Source organism: Lacerta agilis, chromosome 13 (assembly GCF_009819535.1).
Source record: "Lacerta agilis isolate rLacAgi1 chromosome 13, rLacAgi1.pri, whole genome shotgun sequence".
Taxonomy (NCBI): Eukaryota; Metazoa; Chordata; class Lepidosauria; order Squamata; family Lacertidae; genus Lacerta; species Lacerta agilis.
Window position 1 is genome coordinate 35,953,154 of NC_046324.1, and position 22,420 is coordinate 35,975,573.

The window sequence follows — 22,420 nt, forward strand, 5'->3', positions numbered from 1 at the left end:
CAAACCCAGGAAGGCAGGGCATAACTTTCTCTCTCGCACTCACATGCACGCACACACACACCTCTGTATGTGATTAAATGTCTTGAAATCTGCTTCTGATTTCCTCGGGGAGTTGACTTTTTCCTTCTCTCCCTCTCTCCCCCCCCCCCCCCCCAACCCTTGGATTTATTGAAACCTTTTTTTTTTTAAACTCCCATTTAGGCAGCCCGACGCTGAGGCTCAGTTTCTCCACTGTTGCATTTCTCCCACCCCGCTCTCTTCCCACCCCCTCGCCGCTCTTTCGGTCCCTCCCAGCGAAGCAGCCCTTCATTGGGTAGTTCAGAGCGAGCGAGCGAGAGGGAGACGCAGCAGCAGCCGCCGGGTGGCAGAGGGCGAAGAACGCAGAGTCGCCCTGAGCCGCTGAAGCAGCAGCAACCACGCTGACTTTGGGGTGGGTGGGGGCTGGCTTTGTTGATCCTACCCCCTCCACCACCTTTTTGTGTGTGCGTGTGCTGCTGTTGCAACCAGCTGCACCAGCAGAATTTCTCTCTCCAGAGTTCCAAACTCTTTATTTTCCTTTTCTTAGCCAAGACGATTTGGGTGTCTGGAATTTACACTCCGTTGACATCTCTCGGCTGGGCGTTGGAGTGGAACTTTCTACCTGTTCTTGTCGCAGTAAGTTGTCCTCCCTCCCCACCCGCTCTGCAGTGCTAAATGTTTATTATTTTTTAGAAGCCAATAAAATATGTTCTTTCTTTCTTTCTTTCTGGCCTATTTGTATCTGGAAATTGGGGAGAAAATCTCTCTTTCCATTTTTGCTTACTGAATAGATTAAGAATCCACTTTTACACACACCCTCTGCTAATTCAGCCCTGTCCAAGGTAAATAGTATTTAATGCGACTTTTTATTTTTCTTTCCATCTATTTTTTCTCTCTCTCTCCTCCCTCCACCTTTCCCTTTTATTTCCTGTTTAATCCTTCTAGAGATTCTTCTTGGAATTTCAATTGAGGGACAGAACTTTTAAAACCCTTTCCATTTGATAAATCCTGCACTAACTCTTGGTCCCTATGGCGTGTGTGAGAAAGTTAGTATTATATAACAAATTGGCACCTTTAAGCAATTTGTCAACTAAAATAACTGTCCCGCTGCTCAGTTTGATGGGCAGTTTTTATATAAGGGAGAGCCAGGGGGTCCTTAAACATGGTTGTAGGAAGATTGGCTGGTTCATTCTGGAATGAATTTCAGGAGATGAGGGAGAGAAGCGGCAAGAAGAGGTGGGTGTGTTCAGAATAATGGGTCCAGGAAGGCAGGTGGGAAGAGAATGCGTGTTCTGGCTTTCAACAGCTGCAAGAGGGCACAGGAGTTGTTTAGACCTTGAGACTGAGCAGGGCATAATTTTACATGGACATTAGAGACAGAATCCTGGGTCAGATGTGTTGCAAGATTGTGTATAAGAAGGTGGCAGACTCTTTCCTTAGAAGTTTTTCTTTTAAAGCAGAGATTGGATAGCTGCCTATCACGGTTGTTGTAGCATCAACTTTCCTGCACAGGCAGGGGGTCAGCCTAAATGACCTCTGAGGTACCTTCAAAATCTATGCTGCTGTGCATGCACATGACAATGTTGACTTTGTGTTTGCAAAGTGGGATTTGCGCAGGGTTGCCAGATGTCTTTTGAAAAGCCCATCCCTGACATCACACATCAGGGATAAAGGCTTGGGTGAGAGGGCTTGTGGATTTTTTTGTCCATCAATTTCTCCTGGAGACAGTTGGAACATTGTGCCTAAGAGGTACCCTTTTGGTCTGAACAATACCCATCCCATATATTTCCCAGAAAATAGTCACTTTGGAGCTTTGCGGGGGGGGGGGGGGGGCTTCCTGGCATTCTGGTGCTTCAGCTGTAATTTCGTTATCCAGAGCTCTGCAGAGACTGTCTACTTCCCAGCTTTCTTCTGTATCGACTGGGTGAACTCCAGTTCAACCTGAAGCAGGTGGTTCAAGCAGCCCTTTAAGGGAAGTCCGTCTCACCCTCCGCATTCAGATCCCAATGTTTGGGGTGTGCGTCTCAAAGTATGTGTGGGAGGGAGGGAGTTGTGTTTTTTTGCCAGTGGCTACTGGATTTGTTGCCCCCCACCCACCCACTCACCCACTTCCCTCTGCTGCTTAACGCTTTAGAGGTTTCTCCTCTCTAAAACTGTTCCCAGATGAAGTGAAGTGCTGATTTAATAAGCAACTGCTAGCATGTGTGTTTTGGCACCAGAAAGTTGGCAGAATTTGTTCTTTTCTTTTTAAGAGTTAAGGCATCATCTGAAGCTATGTGCACCGTCCCCGCCCCCATCCCAAATAGAGTATCTGCTGTTATGGCATATGAAGCCTGCATGTAAGACTTAAAAATAAATAAATTACTGCCATTCTTTGATTAAGGAACACAAGGAGAGCCCTCCTGGGCTAGACCAAGAATTCATCCCATTCAGCATCGGATTGGCCACAGTGTCCACTCAGAGGACTCTGAGAAGTTACTAAGAAGGACATCAAAAAGCTGTCCCTCCCTTGTTTCTCACCATCCCAGCATCTGGTATTCACAGAGAGACTACCTCTGATAATGGAGGTTCCATATAGTCATCATGGCTAATAGTTTTGTTTTTTGGGTGGACCATGAATTTGTTGCCTTCCAAAGCACTCTAAGTCAATTGCTGCCACAATGTTTTGTGGTGGTGAATTCTATAAATGAAGCGTTTTGTGTAGAGGCTCTATTTTCTCTCTCTGTGATTGTAGTGCACTCGGATTCATATGTTATTCTGAGATTGTGTCTGGGGTGAAAACCTTATGGAGAATTCTGGAGAGCATGTGTTTGCTATTTCATGACATTTTGGTTGGTCTGATTAAAGGTAGCCTATTACTCAATTGTTGGTTTTGGTCTTTTTTCCCTTCTGGACCAATGCAGCTGCATTCACTTTATTTATTATTTTGCATTTCATGTTGAGTATCATTCTTTAGAGTAATGAACCCCTCAGCAAGGTGAATGCTCTTTCCAATGATTTTCTCCCTCCATCCCCAAGATGCTGCTATTAATTGGAACAAGTGCTATACAAGCATTGTTGTGTTTGCCCTCACAACATCCCTGAAAGGTAGACTAGCAGTCTTCCTGTCCTTATTCACTCAGTAGCCTGTCCTGTGTGGTTTCAAAAGACAAGAAGGGGTGTTTTTTTTAGGTCAAAGAGATATTAGAAGAAGAAGGGGGGAAAATCCTACAGACTGTTCCTCAATGTTTGAAAATCAGGTTCTCCAGCATTTGAAATGAAATGGGCTTGCATTTAACTAACTTACTCAGAGTAGATCCACTGAAATTAATAGCCCTAACTTAGCCATGGCTGTTATTTTCAGTGGGTCTATTCTGAGTAAAAGTTAGTTGGCCACAACCCAAGATATGTGGTATCTTAATGTTCATGATTGTGCATGTATTTGCATTCACATGCACAGGATATGAGTTGCCCACTTCTGAGCTCTAACTTCTAAATCTAAACCATGGAGGAAGAGGTGAAGCATGGTGCGGCTAGGTCAGGAATGGGAGCCAAGTGCAGCCCTCCAGTCCGTCTGCCTGGCCCTTGGTAGGCCTACTCCCCCAGGCCACACCCTCTTTCCCCAGGTCACACCCCTCACAGGCCTCTTTTTTAAAAAAGAAGCCCTGGTGCATTTTTCGGAACTGCAAAGGATGGATCATTAATGAAGATCGTCTCTGCACATGTTCCTCCCTGTTACCCCCATCTTTCTTTATGAATTCACACCCATCCATCCGCCAGCATTCAGCAGATGAAAATCAAAACTTATTGTGCTTATCAAAGTACAAAGATAGCCAGATGTTAACAGATTTGGCTCAGCCAAAGAGAAGAAGACAAAGGCACAAACCCTGCCCCTAAAACAAAAAACAAAACAAAAACAAAACCCACCTGGGTTGTGTTTTGCCTTTATTATGGGAAGAGGAAACCCATATGTTCTGCAGGCAGAGCAAAGGAAGGAAGTCTTGCAGAGTTCCTGGAAACTTGTGCTTGGATGAGAAAATGCTACAGCTTGCAGTGGAGGTGTGCTGGTGCACAACAACACAAAGGAGCTAGTACATTGCTCCGCCGCATGTGTCCTTGTGGCAGGGAAGAATTTTAGACCTGACTCCGCTGAATTCAGACTCATCATTTTGCTAGTCAAAACGTTCTCCATTCCTTCGCTAGACATCGCTAAATGAGCTCGTGCTGCTTTGGAGACTGGAGATTGTCCCTGTCTGCCTCAAAATGCAGTCAGCAAGGTTTAATGTAAGCCAGGGTTCAGCTCTGGGGCTACCCATGTAGTAACTGAACATGTGCAGAGTGCATTTCTCCCACAAACAGGAAACCTATCCTCAAGCGCATGTGGGCTTAGGGGCAGGTTGTCTAGATGAGAGCAGATGGCATCCTAGGAAGCCTCAACTCCACCTGCCCAAAATAGCAGTCCCTTTACAAGGTCCCTTCAGCTGGAGCTTCTCCAGTCTGGTTGGCCACTGTGAGAAGGGATAGGGCCATAGCTCAATGGTAGCACATCCTTTTTTCCAAGCACAAGGCTACGGGTTCAATCCCCACCATCTCTGGGTTGGGCTGGGAGATGAGAGATCCCTGCTTGAAACCCTGGAGAGCTGCTGCCAGTCAGTGTAGATGACACTGAGCGAGATGGACCAGTGTTCTGACTTGGTATTAGGCAGCTTCCTGTGTTTCCTATGGCTTAGATGGGCCTTTGGCTCTTGTTAGGTTCTCAGGGTTCCTGCTAAAGCAGATTGAAGTTGAGTTCCAGCTTCTGATACTGCTAGTGCCACCTTTTGGGATAACTTGTTTTGTGTGCCTGCTGGCAGTAAGTACCAGTTGAATATAATCATCCCTCTTCTTACCATGTGATTCTCATATTTATTATTGCAGACTGATTTAATTGCTTATTCCCAAACACTTTATTGGGAAGGCTCATCACAACCCATTTGCCTCATTTGAGAAGTGATGCTCTCGGATTTGCCAGGGAGTGCTGAACTCTCTCCCCAGTTCTGAAATGTGTTAACAGTTTGGAGAGCAGGAGATGTTGTGAGATGCAAAAGGGGGTGCTCTGAAATGAGAAAATGGACCCTCTGGGTTCCCCTTTTGGGAAGGGCTGTCGTACCGTGGAAGAGCTACCAAGCACAATCTCCAGTTAGAACTGGGGATGTTCAGGGGCAGAGAGCTGTCCTCTTCCTAACTATTGTGTGAACAACGATAGTTATTGAAATAGAGAGCAAAATCTTCACACATTAAAATTTTAAGGTGGACATTTTGCAGCCAGGGTGAGAAATCTGCGGTCCTTCAGATGGTGTTGGACTCCAACTTCCTTCCCCATGATCTGTTGTCCTGGGGAAGATTTTGTACCTAGTACTATTTAATAAAAAAGAAAAAAGAAATATGCATTTTATTTTATTTAACAAAATTAATATACTGCATGGTTGCAATGAAACCTCTATGTGTGTGAGAGAGAGAGTTCAATAAAACACAGTTAAAACAGGTGCAGGCGGTGACAATTCTGCCTGTGTCCCATCGATGTGCAACCGCTGACATGCGTGGCCTTTGTGGCTCTGGAAGGGGACAGATCAGAATTGGCTCACACGTGACCACTGACATGTGCAATGACCTGGAACGCAAACCCCGCACAAACGGGGAGTTGTCTGTATTTTAAAACATTCAAAAGATCATTTAAATTAACAGAAAGCTAAAAACACATGTCAAATTCCGGATCTCAGGATAGGGTTGCCTAAACAGGTGCTGAGAAGAGTGCAGCAAAGGTGGCTGTCTGATGCCAATAGGCAAGGAGTTCCAAAGTGTGGGTTCTACCAATACTAAAAGATTGACTTCTTGCAAGTACAGAACGAGGATTGTGTGGAACTTGTAACAGTGCCAGCTCTGCAGATTGAAGTGGTTGAGCGTCCGCATATGGGGCAAGGCAATCCTGCAAGTAAACTGGTCCCATGCTATTAAGGGCTTTATATAGTACCAACACCTTTTAGTAACACATCTGGGTTTAAAAAACAAAAACAAAACCCAGATGTAGCTGTCAGCTATGCAATTAAAGTAATATCTACTTTGTCCCTGAGAGAGGCAAGCGAGCCCTTGGCGATGCATCCACCACCTGAGCTAGCATCTGTTGCAGTTGTCTTTGCATCTGGAAGCGAGATAAGTGGATGGAAAAGGCCCCCCTGGCACTAATCCAGGTGCTGATCCATCTGACAAAGATAAGCACTTAGGGGAAAGGGCTGTAGCTCAGGGGTAGAGCACATGCTTCGCATGCAGATGGTCCCAGACTCAATTCCGGGCATCTCTGAGTTAGGTTGGGAAAAGACTCTTCTTGCTTAAAGCCCTGGAAAAAGCCACTGCCAGTCAGTGTAGACACTACTGAGCTAGATGGACCAATGGCTTGACTCAGTATAAGGATGCAGTTGTGTACAGCCTGCAGACATTGTTTGGTGCAATTTTTGTGGACACCGTGCATTGCACCTGCTAAACAGGTAGTCAGTTCACTGGCTGATTTGAGATTGGCTATTTCCCTGCAATATGTCTTTCTTAAAACAGAGGGAGCCAATGGGCTTTATGAGTATCAGCAGTGTGACTTGAGGGGGGGGGGAGGTGAAGGGGTTTGAGTTAAATTGAGAACCACACATCTGTTCTAGAAGCCTCTAATCAGTGGGGAATCGCAGGCTGGTTGTAATTGCACGGTGTTAGGCTAAAAACACTCTGTTGGTGCTCAGAGATACTTCAGGAACTGGATCCAGTGGGGTGGGGGTTAGGGATGGCGGATAAATCTGGTTTAGTTCACATTGAAAGGCGAACCTACTTAACCAGCACATTCCGAAACATTATGTGAACTGAACCACAGCCATCCTTCAAAATTCGTACTTCTCCAAACCTTGCAATGCCATTCTCCAGCCAAATAATGGGCACAAAAATCCATGTATAGGGTCAAGTGTGCATAAAAATGCATTCTATTGGAAAAAGAACGCACCATAATGCCTTGCAATGGAGAAACTGCTTTGCAAAAAAAGTGCGTATATTAGGTAAAATTGCATAGGAATCTAAGGGCACTAGGAGAAATTTGTATTGCAACGCTGATTAATTTTCACGAAGACTTAAAAAAAATATATCGCAAACTGGTGTGGAAATGCAGAGAATGGACTTGGAGAGTAGAAAACCAAGAAACCGAAACTGACAGACTTTCTCATCCCTACTTGGAAAGGACTGAATCTTGTAATTAATAAAGCTCAGGGCACAGGGGTGATGTTTTGCACATGGAAATAGCTGAATGGGGGCAGGTGAGTTACTAAGCAAAGCTGGTGGAGAGTGAGGAGACCTGAGGATGTCATGATGACAGTGATATGCAGGCGCTGCTAGTCAAGTGGGACTCTAACTCAAGCAGTCTGTTTCAGAACTGTTAGCAGATGCAAAGTCCATGAGACATATGCATCCTTGGCTGGGGCCCTGACTGACTCCAGCTACAAAAATCGAGGCTGCTGAACAAGCTCTTAGGTTTTTCTTGGGGGGTTATTGCTGCTGGGGGTTTTTTGTCTCTTTATTTTAGATGTTGTGATTTTTGAGGATATTGTTTAGTTCAGTGCTGCTTTTTTACAATGTTTTATTTATAGTTTATGACTACAGTACTTTTGTTATGTTGCAGTTATGTGTGTTTTTCATGTTGCAAGCCACCTTCAGCATGGTTTGAGCTGTGGAAAGGTTGGATAAAAATAAAATTATGTATGTATGTATGTATGTATGTATGTGAGGAAAGTGCCTTCATAGCCTCTGGAGTGGCAGAAAACAAGCTTGCTCCATCTTCCATGTGACAGCCCTTTAAACACAGAAAGCCACATTGTGTCCCTGGCATCCCCAGATAATAGGGCTGCTCAGGTATGTGTCAGGTGTGATGTTGGTGGACACGCAGAGGTCCACCCAGGGACTACACCTGTTAAGCAGGTTGTTCAAGTAGGTTTGTAGGCAGATTTGGGATTTGAGGTTTTCCTGTAGTGCTGCTTTCATAGAGCAGAAGGAGTCAACAGACTTTAAGATTAGACTTAAAGTCAATAGACTTGCTAGGTGGGATGGGGGGGCACAAAGAGGGGACAGTTCCATTAGGGAATTTCACAGTCATACCTGGAAGCCCAATGGCTAACCTGTGTCCTTCCAGATATGGCTGAACAGCCAACACGGTCAATGGGCAGTAATGATGGGTGTTGCAGTTCACCAACATCTGGAGAATCACAGGTTTGGTGAATCAGCAAATGTAGAACCTATGGCGCACCAGATAGTCTTTATTTGTTCATTTGGTGTTTTGGGATCCTGCTATTCATCAGGGAGGACTTCAGAGCAGCTTCCTTTTTAAAAAAAATCAACATGTTGATAAATTTTACAGAAATCATAAACTAAAATTAAAAACTCTAGCTCCCATTAGCCCCAGCCAATGAGAGCTGGAGTCCTGTAACATGTGGAGGACCAGAGGTTTCCCCATCTCTGCTATTAAAATGCCTGAGGGGGTGGCTGCTAGTTGCATGGTGTGGGAGGAAGGGACTCTGTATGTGCTCAGAGATACTTTGTCCTTTGCTCCCCCCTTCTAAAACTGTATAGAATTTTGCAGATAAGGGACCATTCCCAGATTCTGCAGCACTTAACAAATCTCTCTGCCAAAGTTGGGGGTTTTTTTGTAAAAAAAAGTGCATGATTTCTCTGTGAAATATATTCTGGATATTACAGTCTTGGCTGGCATTCAGACACAACATAAAGCTTAGCAGTATAGTTTAAATGATATCCATTGCCAAGAACTGGACTGCATCATAGGAGCATTTGTCTCTGTCTACCAGCTCAGTGCTGCTGTGTTCTGCAAATAAAGTTTGCTGCATGCCCTTTTCAAAACTTGCAAAACATTAATCCTGTTCCTCTTCAAAACAAACAAAAAACCCCATCCCCACGATTTACAAAACATCACTAGGGACTTTGTTATAAAGCAGATTGCTTTGTTCCAAGATTGGGACGGCAGGGCAAACCACTACAGGAGTTCTGTAGGGCTGTGTTTAAAACAAGACACTCTCCCCCACTTCAAACTGCACATGCAGCCACGCCATGTGGAATCAGATCAGTGGTAATAAAGCTCTTTGCATACCAAGTGCTATTCCCCAGAACACGTGAGGCAGCCAGACAATGCAACAGGAATGTGTGAAGGGGTTTAGGATGCCTAGGCAGGGATTAAGGTCCTGTAAAGCAACAAGTTGGATTCTATTAAACGTTAATAAAGGGCTTACGGCTGAGGTGGATGTGCCATTCCAGACCAGGTTTCTTAAATGTACCTAATCGCCAAGTGTCTCGGTGGGCTGCCGTTGGACTGCTAAGCACCTCGGTCCGCAAACTGCAGCAGGTCTTAGATCTGAAAAACATCCTCTTTTGAAAAGCCACATCCTGCATTGCTCCCTTCATCATTTCTAGGCTAATGCAGATGATCAAGGGAAAGGAAAGCCTCCTTGCTTGCTGTCTGAGGGTACAGCTGCATTCGTGGCTTGAAACACAGCAAAGTTGTTTCTCCCCACCTGCTCTGCATTTCAAGCTGCTTTCTTACATTGCCATACACACCAGAGAAGAGGTGGGCATGTCTTCACTCAATGGCCATTGCCTGATTTGTTTCTCTGCACTAAGCCTGTCATCTGCACCTGTGCAACGGCTGCCTGAAATGTTTGCACAGTTAAAGGTGTGTGGAACTTTTGGTCCTCCAGTTGTTTCTGAACTACAACTCCCATCAGCTCCAGCAAGCCTGGTCAGGGATGATGGGCTTTGTCGTTCAGCAACATCTGGAGGGCCAAAGGCTTTTCTGTGAAATATATTGCCCTAGCTCAACAAATCCACTTTTAAAAAGTCGACTTTTGTGGTTTGGAAAGTGATGTAGAAATGCACTGAGAAATGTGACTCGAATAAATGATTATTGAGAAGGCATGTAAACATCCTGCAAACAAATCAGGATGAAGCTTATTGAACACTCAGTAAAGGCCGACACAGTCAAACCTCTGCAGAAACTTTGTGCAAGGAAATTGGGATGGATGCGCAATGAAAACAGGTCATCTGGAGGAGTCCTAAATAGTTTGGGGAATGGATATCTGAAGGGCTCCCATATAAACCTGCCTGTGTGCAGTCATATTTGGGAGGGGTCCTGTTCCATATTCCTCCTGTGGGTGGGTCTTCTTGTACTTGGCGTAGAACCTTCTCTGTTCCACGTTACAGATTGTGGAACTCACTTCCTGCAAGACCTCCCTTGGCTTGCTTCCTGCAGGATATGGTGACTATTTATGCATTTTTAAAACAGAGAGCACACAGGTTTAGGGAGGCGGCATACATTTACAATATATGGAACTGCCCCCCCCTTCATATTGCCATGTGGAGTTACAGCAAGAATGTCCATCATTTTGGTAGGAACTGTGTCATTTCAATGTTCCATACCAGGGGTTGCCAACCTTTCTGGGCCAGTGGGCACATTTGGAATGTTGAGAGAGTTCCGTGGGCACCAGTCTCAAAATGGCTGCCACGGGGTGTGATGTAAGACAAAATGGCTGCCACAACAAAAATGGCAGAAAAAAGAGAGGACCACAAAACAGTATGGTGAGTGCACTCCTCTCAACCAATCCATGGGAAAATGGCACCTACACCAGCAACTGTTGCATTCGCTTACTCTCTTCAGAATGGAAGAGTGGGTGACTGTGATTTTAAACATTATATTCAAACAAATTCAGACTTCAGTTGTAAATTGTTTTTCTTGGAATCTTTTTAAATATTTTGAGATGTGACAACTCAATAGCACAGGCTTCCCTCACAGTTATTTGGAATTTAAGAAATAAATTGAATCCAGTGACAACTGTTAAACATACTAATTTTTAGCATGCCTGAAGGGTGAAGCCTATAAATAAATGTTTCCCTTCGGAATGACCACGTGAAAAAAACCACGTGAAAACCAATTACAACTTTGATTTTTTATTTGACTGGTATGGTTTCTATTCCCGTTGCCCATTTTGACTTGTAATCCTTCATTAGGTTGCTAACTAATCTTAGGAAATAATGCACTTCTCAAATTGGGGAAATTCCCTAGTGAAAAAGTTTTCCATTTCTTGACAAGCTTCCTTGGAAAATTTTCTACCCCAAATCACTGACTCTGCATAAATGTAGCTTAGCTGCAGGACATGAAATACAGTCCCTAGATGTTACTAACAAGTTTTACTAAATTTAGATACTGGGTCTCAAATTCTACATAAGCCAGTATCAGTGTGTGTGTGTGTGTGTGTGTGTGTGTGTATTGGGGGTGAATAACAATGGTAACCAAAAGCATCTAGGAGCCAGAACTACTGCCTCATCTGTTCTGTTTGTGGTGGGACACACATACTAAGCTCAATGAACCCACAGCCTAATTTCAAGCAGCCCTTGATTTAATTTTCTGTGGGTGGCAAGGAGAGAGGAAATGGTGGGAAAGTGGGCAGCTGAAAGAGGAAGAGGGTGCTTTCAGACTGCTGCTAATTTCAGGTGGGATTCAGTAGTGGTTAAAAGCGGTAGACTTGTAATCTGGGGAACCGGGTTCGCGTCTCCGCTCTTCCACATGCAGCTGCTGGGTGACCCTGGGCTAGTCACACTTCTCTGAAGTCTCTCAGCCCCACTCACCTCACAGAGTGTTTGTTGTGGGGGAGGAAGGGAAAGGAGAATATCAGCAGCTTTGAGACTCCTTCAGGTAGTGATAAAGCAGGATATCAAATCCAAACTCTTCTTCTCTTCTTCCTATACCAGCAAATTCTTTTCATGTAATTGAAGCTGATTTGGTGCTCTTGCACAACCCTCCCCCCTACCTTGCTACCATACTTGCCCTTTTTGTGATAAGCAAAGTGATAGGAAAATGCACTGGAAAGTATGGGCTAATAATTTTTTGATGCAATGTCATACAACCTCCCCACAAACTAGATCATAATGGATGCTCTGTAAATGGCTGACGCCGTTTAACCTCCCCCTAATTTGTTTGCACAAAGGTCACATCCATACCATACATAACCATATGCTTAAAGCACATTTAAAAATACATGGCTTCCCAAAAGGACTGCTGGGAACTGTAGTTTGCCCTCACAGACACACAGTTCCAAGAGCCCTTAAGAATCCGGAAGCTCCCAGGATTCCTTGGGGGAAGGCATGTGCTTTGAATGTATTGGGTGAATGTGATATTTGTGCAAACAAATCAAGCTAAATGCTCAATAAACAGGACTTTTGGAAATGATCAGAAAGAAAAAGGAGAGTGATGCGCTGGGGGGGGGGGTGGAAGGCAGAGAGAGGAGGAGAAGGAGGGCTACTAAGCTTTTGCCTTTGGCCCCATGAACCCCAACGGATTCCCAACAGATTCCCCCCATGAGAATTGAGCCCTAGTAGCCAGAAGAAAGGTCCCGTCACCCTAGTTGTTGGTGCCTATTGTAGGACAGTACAGGGATCCCTTGGACCTCCTGATGTTGCTGAACTAGAATTCCCATCAGCCATGGCCATTGCCCATGCTTAGCTGAGCAACATCTGGAGTTCCCCACACCTCTTGCAGAAGCACACCTTTACCCCAAAAGAACTAACAGCTTTTTGACTTTTATGTTTGCAGTGTAAATGCCGCAGAGTAATGTGTAGGCTAATTCTGGAGGGGATGGGGATTGGGAAGTGATTCTTGGCATGAGAAGAAGACCCCATCCACGCCATACATTTAAAGCACTCTTACACCACTTTAACAGTCATGGCTTCTCCCCCAAAGAATCCTGGCACCTGTGTTTTGTTAAGGGTGCAGAGAGGGATTGCAGAACTACAATTCCCAGCACCCTTAACAAACTACACTTCCCAGGATTAATTTTTTTTTTGGGGGGGGACACCATGACTGTGAAAGTGGTACAAGAGTAGGTTAAGCATATGGTGTGTGTGTGTGATAGGAGACGAATGCTGCATCCATCTCCCTATTTTCCTATGTAAAAGTTTGGAGGGTATGCCATTGGACAGGATTTGACCAGTGCTCTCACCCCTTCGGGTGGCAGTGATTGTCACCAACTGGAATGGCTTAGAAATAGGATTAGATGAATTCCTGAAGAATAAGTCTATCAATGGCTACTAGCCATGGTGGAGGCTGTTCTCTGCCTCCACAATCAGAGGCTTCTGAGTACGAGTTGCTAGAAACCGCAGGAAGGGGGGGGCACTTGTGTTTGGCTGCTGCTTGCAAGTTTCCCACAGGCTCACCTGGCTAGCTGCTGTGAGAACAAGATGCTAGACTCGACTGGGCATTGGCCTGATCCAGCAGGGCTGTTATTATGCTCTTAATTGACCAAGAGTGTCCTTCTTTCTTCTTTGACTAGCCAAATACCAACACTCATCTCCTTTTCCAGCTTTAACGATCCACCTTCATTCCTAAACTCTCCAGCAGAAAAACTGGATTGTGGATTGGGTGACCTGAGTAAACAAGGATTGTGCCCAAAGGAGCATACGCAATAAACGGGGCGTCAAAAGTCAAATAGTTTCAGCAGCGCAGTGGTGGGTCCCCATAAGCATTAAGGGCAGATAAATCATATCACACCGCACCATATATGGAGGTGTTTTTGCCTTCCATTCTGGTGAGCAAAACTTGAGTCAGTAGGCCCCGGATTCATGACAGCTATTGTGGTTTGCAGCAGATGAGTGCTGTGGGTTTGTGCCTGCTTGTGTTGCTGCTGTTACAGAAGCACGCAGCTCTAAAGGCTTGAACCCTGCTGAATGAATGGGAGCTGCAGCTGAATTGTGGCTTTAAGGGAGAAAAAGTTGCTCCTTCCAAGATAAAGCACATAATGGCAAGTGGACTGAGCATTGACAGCCCTTTCTGATGCAGCTTCCCCACCCCCACCCCAATGCCTTTGTGCTGATTCTGATTTCTTTCCATTGTGTTTTGTAAGTCAAGAAATCTGGCCTCTTTTTCAGAAGATGCTAATTTCTCTCCCCACTGAGGGTGGGCGGAGGATGATGTTAATTTAAGTCAGGTTCTAAGACAATAGGGTCAGGCTCTGTGTTGAAGTTACATCAATACAATAGGCAGATTTTCAAGGCTCCTGCTTTAGCCAAAGTGTTACAAGCAAAGATTCTGTGGCAAGTCGCACAGGGCGCACCTGCCCTGTCCTTATTAGAAAAAACTAATCAGCGTTGCAAGCATTTGGGTCGTTGTATGGCCTTGAGTCAGCTCCATGCGGCTTCCCCCAGGGCAGTCGGGCAACAGCTACAGTTCTGCCCCAGAACAAGGGCTTGACAGGCAGCATAGTGCAGTGGTTAGAACACTGGATTGAATTTTTAAAAGATGCACAATCCGTTATATCTAACTGGGAATCAATGGCTGTAAAGTTGCCTGACTGTGTTGTGGCTTAAGAACCATGGGTGCTGCGTGTCTGTTTTGACCCGGCTCATTCTCATACCCACATTTCTGCTTAGCTTTCTCCTCTAGGCTAGGGAGGGAGATATTGCTGGACCCCCAACCATCCCTAAAGATTGGCCATGCTGCTGAGGCTACTGGGAGTTGGAGTCTGGCAACTGGAGGGCTCCCTATCTCCGCTCTGGTCTTTGAGTCTTTGGTGTATGTGTGTTATGTGTTTCCTGCATTGCTGTCACACAACAGGTGAAGTTGCCTTATATATCTAGCCTGATTGGCAGTAGCTCTCCATGGTCTCAGGCAGGGATATTTCCTGACTTTCTGAGTTGCATTTCTGCGCCAGTTCCAGGGACCTGAAACTGGGGCCTTCTGCATACCGAGTAGTGCCCTCTTTAGACACATTTCTATGTCTTGCCGTGTGAGTCCCCCTCTCTAACACACAGTTTGCTTTTAGCTGTTTGTCCATGTTGTGTGTGTGCTTTTTCTTTTCTTTCCCCCCAGCGACACATGGAATGATTTATCCATGTCCACAGCTGATTTTTTATTTTATTTTTTGTCTTGGCAAATTGTTAGATGACGGTAGAAACATTCCCCAGCTGGTGCCGGGATCAAAATGTAAAGCAGGACACGTGAACCTTGGGTTGTCTCAGATGTTCCCATCTGCCTCAGCCAGTACAGCCTAATATTGGGAGCTGTAGTTCAGCAACATCTGGAGGGCTGCAGCATTCCCCAGTCCTCATGCACACAATTGAACTACGGTTCCAGCAGAGGAAACAAGAAGGTTTTTGGTGTTGCAGTGAGCTGGAACCTTGTGCTAGGAGAGACAAAGAGATATTTTTCAGTCTGCATCTGTATTGGAATTGTTTTTAGATGCTTTAATTCCTTTAGAATTTGTGTGTTTGCTGCCATGGGCTCTTTTGGGAGAAAGGGGAGGATATATATTTGCATAATAATAATAATAATAATAATAATGTCCTTTCTAGTGTAGCCAGCTATATGTGGAGTCCAGTATGCTAGATGCACACCAGTACCTAGGCCTGGCTGGAGTCACCAAGGCACAGCTGCAGGCGCCCAACAACTGAGTGATAGTTAAAGTTCTGCCCTGAAACAATGAGGGTTAACCTCTTTAAAATATGTAAATTTTGTTTGTTCATTTATTTAAAGGTATTTTTCTCCACTCTTCAGACTTGGAGTGTGGGGAGAGATCAGAAAGACCCTCAGAGCGGCTTACTGATATCACTAATAGGACTGTCCCTCCTTGCTATCAGGCTTACCATCTGAAATCATAGAACAAAAGGAAAGAAGGATTGGCAGGGAGAAGGAACCCCACCTCCAGTACCTAGATCTTAGTTACAGAGTGCATCTGGAACAGAGAGAATTCAAAGAGAGGAGGAGCCAAAGAGGTGCTGGTTTCTCAGCTGAGCCAATGGAGAGTCTCTCCTGCCCCACCTCTCCCTCTGCTATGGGCCTGGTGGCATCTCTGGGGGGAAGTACCTGAGGGAGGGGATGTTTCCGCAGAGCTGATGGAGAAGCCCTGCAGTCCCAACTCTGAAATAGCCTCATGGAATGGTGGCGACTATTTTAAGAGTTTGAGTGTATATCTTCCTTGCAGTAACTATATTTATACTTGCACTGTTCAGCTCTCTAGGGATTTAACAGTGCAATCCTATGCATGCTTGCTTAGAAGTAAGTCCCGCTGTGTTCAGGGCCGCTGGCTTCCTTGTAAGTATTCCATTTGCAGATTCGGGCTTTTAAAACTCAAGAATGTTTACTATAATGTTTAATTTCACCATGGACCTGGTTGCCTCTGCTATAGAATAGCTGCAAATCAAATGCATTCCATGACATTTATGGTTATAGAAGAAAGGGGGGAGAGGAGTGCATGCTCATGCTCTAAATTTGTTTCAAAAGACATCTTGAAAATTGCTCCCAAAGGCAGACTAAAGGGCACTGGTTTACCTAGGACAGGAACCAAATGGTGCTTTAGGGGAAGAAGATCTCCATTAGTTCAGTTTTTGAACACCTTGCCTTCTGATTACCTATTCAGCTCATTCCCTGGCTTTGCGGTGTGACTTGAATGCATGATCTATTCCTGTTAAATTAGAGGAGAAATTTGTATGTATAAATCTCATTACAATAGAGGTCAGTTGCATGCACACTGTTTGCAAGGTGGGTGCTGATTATGTAAATAATTTCCCCACATATTAAAAGGGAAAGTACGCCGTCTATTTTGCAAGTGAAAACAAACCATTAGTACTGTTTGCTTTGGCTGTTGAGCAGATAGATCAGGTGCGTGGGAGGGGGTGTGACCTCAGGCTTAGGGGATGGATGTGGCCCCTCAAAACACTCGCCAGGCCACATCTACCACTATCCCCACTTTGTAACCCGACTGTTTTTGCCTGGCTGGAAAACTGACGGTGCTTCTTGCTTGGAAGATTGAGAGTTGTATGTGTGTGGAATGTGTGCAGAAACTTGCCAACTGTACAAAGGTAAACTTCATATCCGCTGCTCTTGCCACTTTTGCATTTGCCCCCACCCACTACTGACAGGTGGCCCCCAGAAAGTTGTCCAGAAAGTTTTGTGGCTGAAAAAGGTTCACAGCCCCTGAGATGGATAATTCCTAGATCCAGAGGTTATAAATGCAGGCCTTTCTCTGAGTGCCTTTTCCAGCTGAGATTCGGCAGGTGGCCTCAAGAGACAGGGACTTGTTAATAGCAGCCCCTCCATTGTCAACTGCCCCCTCCCCCCTGAGAGATACTTTCTGGGTGCCTACATGAATATATTTTCAGCACCAGCCATGACACTTTTTAATTTTCACACAAGCATCTTAAACTCGATGTGTTTATTCTCTTGTATGACTGCTGTGTTTTAATGAAATTGCTTAATCCTGTGGAACTTGCCAGGTCTGGTATTAATTGCTGCTTGCCATGATTTTTTGACTGCTGTGATTTATAAGGATTCTTTTTTCTTTCTTTTTTTAGTGAAAGTGCTGCTCTTTAGAACTTTTTGTGAATTTTGTGTTCTTAAAAACGTCTTTTAGCATTCTCTCCCCCCTCCCCCCCAAGAGCATGGTTGTTATTGAGCAACTGATAAACAGAAGGAATAAACAGGCAAATAGTTGAATAGATATCCTGTGACAGTAGATACACCCTCTCTAAGTGTTCCACCCCAAGCATCAAATTTACTTGTCTCTAAATCTGCCCCTGGATCTGGTATAGAGGGGAAGGTGGAATCTGTGCATCTTCTCTGCCCTGCACAGAGTCTGCTTCTAGCATTGCTGCTCTTCGTTTTGCTCTTGTTATCCAACAAGAGAGCATTTGGCTGCCAAATTGGATCACTTCAAAAGAGAACTAGACAAAATAATTTCCTTCCATTAGCACCTTAGAGATCACCTAAGTTTGTTATTGGTATGAGCTTTCGTGTGCATGCACAAAGAAGTGTGCATGCACACGAAAGCTCATACCAATAACAAACTTAGGTGGTCTCTAAGGTGCTACTGGAAGGAATTTTTTTTTCATTTCGACTATGACAGACCAACACGGCTACCTACCTGTAACAAAATAATTTGTTAAGGGTGTTGGGAATTGCAGCTCTGTGAGGGCGTAAACTACAGTTCCCAGTTCTTTGGCGTTGGGGAGATGTGCTTTAGATGTATGGTGTGTAAAGAGCCCGGGGGGTAGTTGGAGGAAAGAGCATCCCCAGGTCACTCTGTGTAATGTATACGATTACGCCATGCCCCCCAGACTTCATAATACACACAAAGGCATCTCTTAATTCTCCATTACAGACCTCAGGCTCTTCTCATCATCTATCGCCCAGCTGCTCTTCAATTCTCATGTTTGCTGCCCCAGCAGAGCATTTGAAACGATGGTTAAGTGCATCTCTGGCAATGGTTGAGTCCGTTGGGATAGACAGGGGTTGGCTTCCAGCTATGCAGTGCCATGTTTTAGTTCTCTTTGTAAATTTAATTCTGCCACCATGCAGAGCAAGTTAGCATCTATCGAGCAATGTTTCTTGGAAACTAATCTGTTGCACTTGTGAGGGGGCTGGGGGGAGGAGAGAGAGATGAGCAGGGGTGCATTGCCAGAGGAGATACCACATTTTTTTTCCTTCTTCTCTATCATTTCCAAATAAGGCAAAGAGTCTCCCAAGAGAGACACAGGGAGGGAGAGGTAGATGTGAAAATATACAGGAAACTGAACTTTCCTCCCCAGCTGACTAGGAAGGAAAGGGGATGGCCGTGGCTATCGCACTCGGAGAGCATTAGAAATGATGTTGTAGGGCATAATTCTGACCCACTTGGGATGCATAGAGGTCACCCAGTGGCCTTCTCCATCTGGAATCTCTCTAGGCTGGTATCACTTAACAGTTCTGTTATTGTCCGGGTTGTCATCTTTTATTAATAATCAGCCACAAACTCTTTTCTACAGCTTGGGATAACCCCCCCCCCTTTTTTTGGAAAAAATAATGCTGGTTGATTGAAAATTCGTCCGGCCTCTTAGCAGCAGTACCTGTTCGAAGAATAGCTATTTTCTCACCACAGGTCCGGATTGCTTATAGAATCAAAGAACTGTAGCATTGGAAGCTACAGTCCAACCCCCTGCAATGGAGGGTTTTATAACTAAAGAATCCCTGACAAGTAACCATCCAACCTCTGTTTAAAAAAAACCCCAATGAAGGAGAGTCCAACACCTTCTGAGACAGTCTGGTCCACTGTCTTCCTGCCAGAAAGTTCTTCCTAATGTTTAGTCAGAATCTCCTTTCCTGTGATTTGAATCTGTTACCGGTAGTTCAAGTCCTACCCTCTGGATCAGCAGAAAACAAGCTTGCTTCATCATCTGTGTGACAACATTACAGATATTGAAGATATTACCTCTCATATTACCTCTCAGTGTTCTTTTCTGCAGGCTAAACATACCCAACTCCCTCAACCGTTCCCCATAAGGCTTTGTTCCTAGACCCTTGGTTGCCCTCCTCTGCACACATTCCAGCTTGTCAATACAGTCATACCTCATGTTACGTTTGCTTCATGTTATGTTTTTTCAGATTGCGTCCCACGGCGACCCAGAAGTACCGGAAAGGGTTACTTCTGGGTTCCACCGTTTGCGCATGCGCAGTAACGCTAAACCGCGCTTCACGCATGCGCAGCAGCGCTAAATCGCGCTTTGCAAGTGCGCACAAGCGCCAAAGCGCGCCGCACACCTGCGCAGATATGGCACTTCAGGTTGTGGGCTTTTCAGGTTGCGAACGGGCCTCCGGAACGGATCCCGTTCGCAACCAGAGGTACCACTGTATCCTTAAACTGTGGTGCCCAGAACTGAACACGGTACTCCAGATGTCGTCTGACCAAGGCACAATGGAGTGGTACTGTTTCTTCCCCTGATCTGTTGATGCAGCCCGGAATTGCTTTAGGTATTATGCTGCTGGATCACACTGTTGACTCATATTAAACTTATGGTCCACTAAGACCCCCTAGATCCTTTTAACATGTATTGCTGTCAAACCAGATGTCTTTCATCCTATATTTGTGCACCTAATTACAGTGGTGCCCCGCTAGACGAATGCCTCGCTAGACGAAAAACTTGCTAGACGAACGCCATTCGCTAGTGGAAGGCTGCCCCGCAAGACGAAAATGTCAATGGGGCTGCCTCGCAAAACAAAAAGAAAAAAAAAATTCGTCGCGAAAACCTCCACTCTGCATTGCCACTTCGCTAGACGAAAAATTCGCTCTACGAAGACACTCGTAGAACGAATTATTTTCGTCTAGCAGGGCACCACTGTATTCCTGCCCAACCTACTGAAAGTCATTTTGTTAGTTTGGGCCTAGTCCTCCAATCTTTTAATGTCATCTTGAATCCTGAGCCAGTCTTCTGAGGTATTAGCTACCGCTCCCAGCTTTTTGCTGGTGTCTGAAGAATCTGTACTCAGCACTGGAATTTGCTTGCCAAGTGTACCTTTTGTACAATCTGCCTTGCTTGGAACACGTTTGGCACTTTGCAACATTGGTGTTTTGTTTTTTTTAAGTAAGTATTTCAGCTGTGAAGAACTGCGGAGCAATGCAAATACAAACATCTGTGATGCCAGATTGTAGACGCAGGGTGGATTTCAAGGAAATGTATATTTTTGGAGTTAATGTATTGCCAAAACATTAAAAAAAACACTTGTTAAAGCAAGGAGTGCCACCCCAGATCATGTGGAAACTGAAGTGAACTTTATTCACTTAAAATATCAACAAGTGCACTATTTTTCTTCCCTCAAATATTGGAGGATTTTGGGGGTGGGTCTGGTTTTTTTTAGAATTTTTAATTGTATTGCTTTAGTATTTGACATGTTTGTCACCCTGGGCTCCGTTTGGAAGAAGGTGCAAGATATAAATTGAATAAATAAATAAATAAAATAGTGAAGGCACATGTGCCAATGACAATAATAGCTTAGTTTTATGTTGTGCATGAGCCTCAGGTTCCTGTGCTCATGTTCCCTCTCTGGCGTGGCCATGAAGAAATTGCAAGTGTTTGCTAATCCACATAATCTCCAGCTAATCACAGTTCGTTGTTAATGTGGACAGACTGCATTGGGGTTAACTATGGTTTGTTGAAACAATCCATACCATTGTTAACGAACCTGACTTATTTCATAATAATAATAATAATAATAATAATAATATACTGTATTTATACCCCACCCATCTGGGTGGGTTTCCCCAGCCACTCTGGGCGGCTTCCAGCAGAATATTAAAATACAATGATTTCAATAAACCATAGTTACAATGTCTGCTTGTCTGGAAAACTAATGACGACTTGGGTCTCTGACGGTAACATCTTGAACAACTCCTTCCTTCCTTCAGGGCTCTGACTCACAGCTTTTTGATGGTCTCTTAAATAGACTTGATTCAACCAATCCCCTCAAGGTCCCAGGTTCAAACCCCATCATCTTCATGTAGAGCTGGGAGAGAACCCTGCCGGAAACCTGGAAAGTCACTTTCCATCAGAGCTAGATGGAGCCAACGATCTGACTCACTTTCCCTTTGCTCTTGCAAAACATAAAGTAGAACGTAGTTGCAACAAGGACTTTCTGGCTCAGACCTGGCTTGGGTGGTGGTTGAAGGACTTACCGGTATCCTTGTGTCTCACTGCTGAACAATGCAATGAAATCCGTAGTTAACTTTTATAAAGTTGGCTCAAAGAGATAGGAGGGTAACACAAAAGGGAAGGGGAAGCCACTTTGTTCCAGGTAGGCTGCTCCTTGACCCAGGCCCTTATTTCTAACTTCCATTCCCAACTTATTAAAAATAATACTGAAACCTCTGGACTGTATCCAATGCTAGTCCTGTTCACTGTAGACCCACTGAAACTAATGAATGTGACTAATGGTGGTCCGTTAATTCCAGTAGGTTTGCTCTGAGCAGGACTTAGCTGGATGCAATCCTCAGTTCTGGACCCGGGGCCCAAATGTTTCTGACTGATGTGGCTTCTTCCACCAGAGTGAAAGGTGGTGAGTCAGCTGCTGAGGAGTGGCTCCTAGGGTCACTCTGGAGAAGGCATTTGGGAAGGACACCAAGGAGGAGTTGTTCTGTATGCTCCAGTGCTAAGCATTTAGCGATACTGAAAACACATGGTGCTCTAGTTTTAGGAGAATGGTATGCAAGTTCTGTTACATACAATTGAACTTCAAGGAAAATACAACTTACGTCACTCTGAAAGAAGTTGAGTTGGAGCATCCCCAGTCACTTGCCCATATATGTGAGCAGAAAATAGTAGATCTAGAAAGGCAACACATGGAGGTCTACATTGATCATTGAAATGCATCCTTAATTATTATTTTTGTATAATTATAAGATTATTGTTGCAAGGAGCCAAGGAGCCACAGGGCAAGCTTTTCTCCTCTCTTTCTGCATCCTTCCAATTACGAAATAACGTTCAAGGTGCAAGGAGAGGGATGCGTTTTTTTCCCTTCCAAGCATCCTGTCTCAAATTCCACTGTGGTATAGGAAAAGGACCTTCC

General features: G+C 44.7%; 1 protein-coding gene across 2 annotated transcripts in view; it reads left to right on the forward strand.

Moving 5' to 3' along the window:
• The first annotated feature begins 211 nt into the window (after nt 1-211).
• NTN3 (netrin 3) overlaps nt 212-22,420 on the forward strand; it is a 109,072-nt gene continuing 86,863 nt past the window's right edge. Inside the window, exons 1-2 of one of the 2 annotated variants that reach the window (XM_033166876.1) lie at nt 212-430; nt 566-654. The gene's annotated coding sequence lies outside the window, so the exon portion shown is untranslated. Of the gene's footprint in view, nt 655-22,420 lie in introns of both variants that reach the window. The other variant, XM_033166875.1, reaches the window with a different exon arrangement.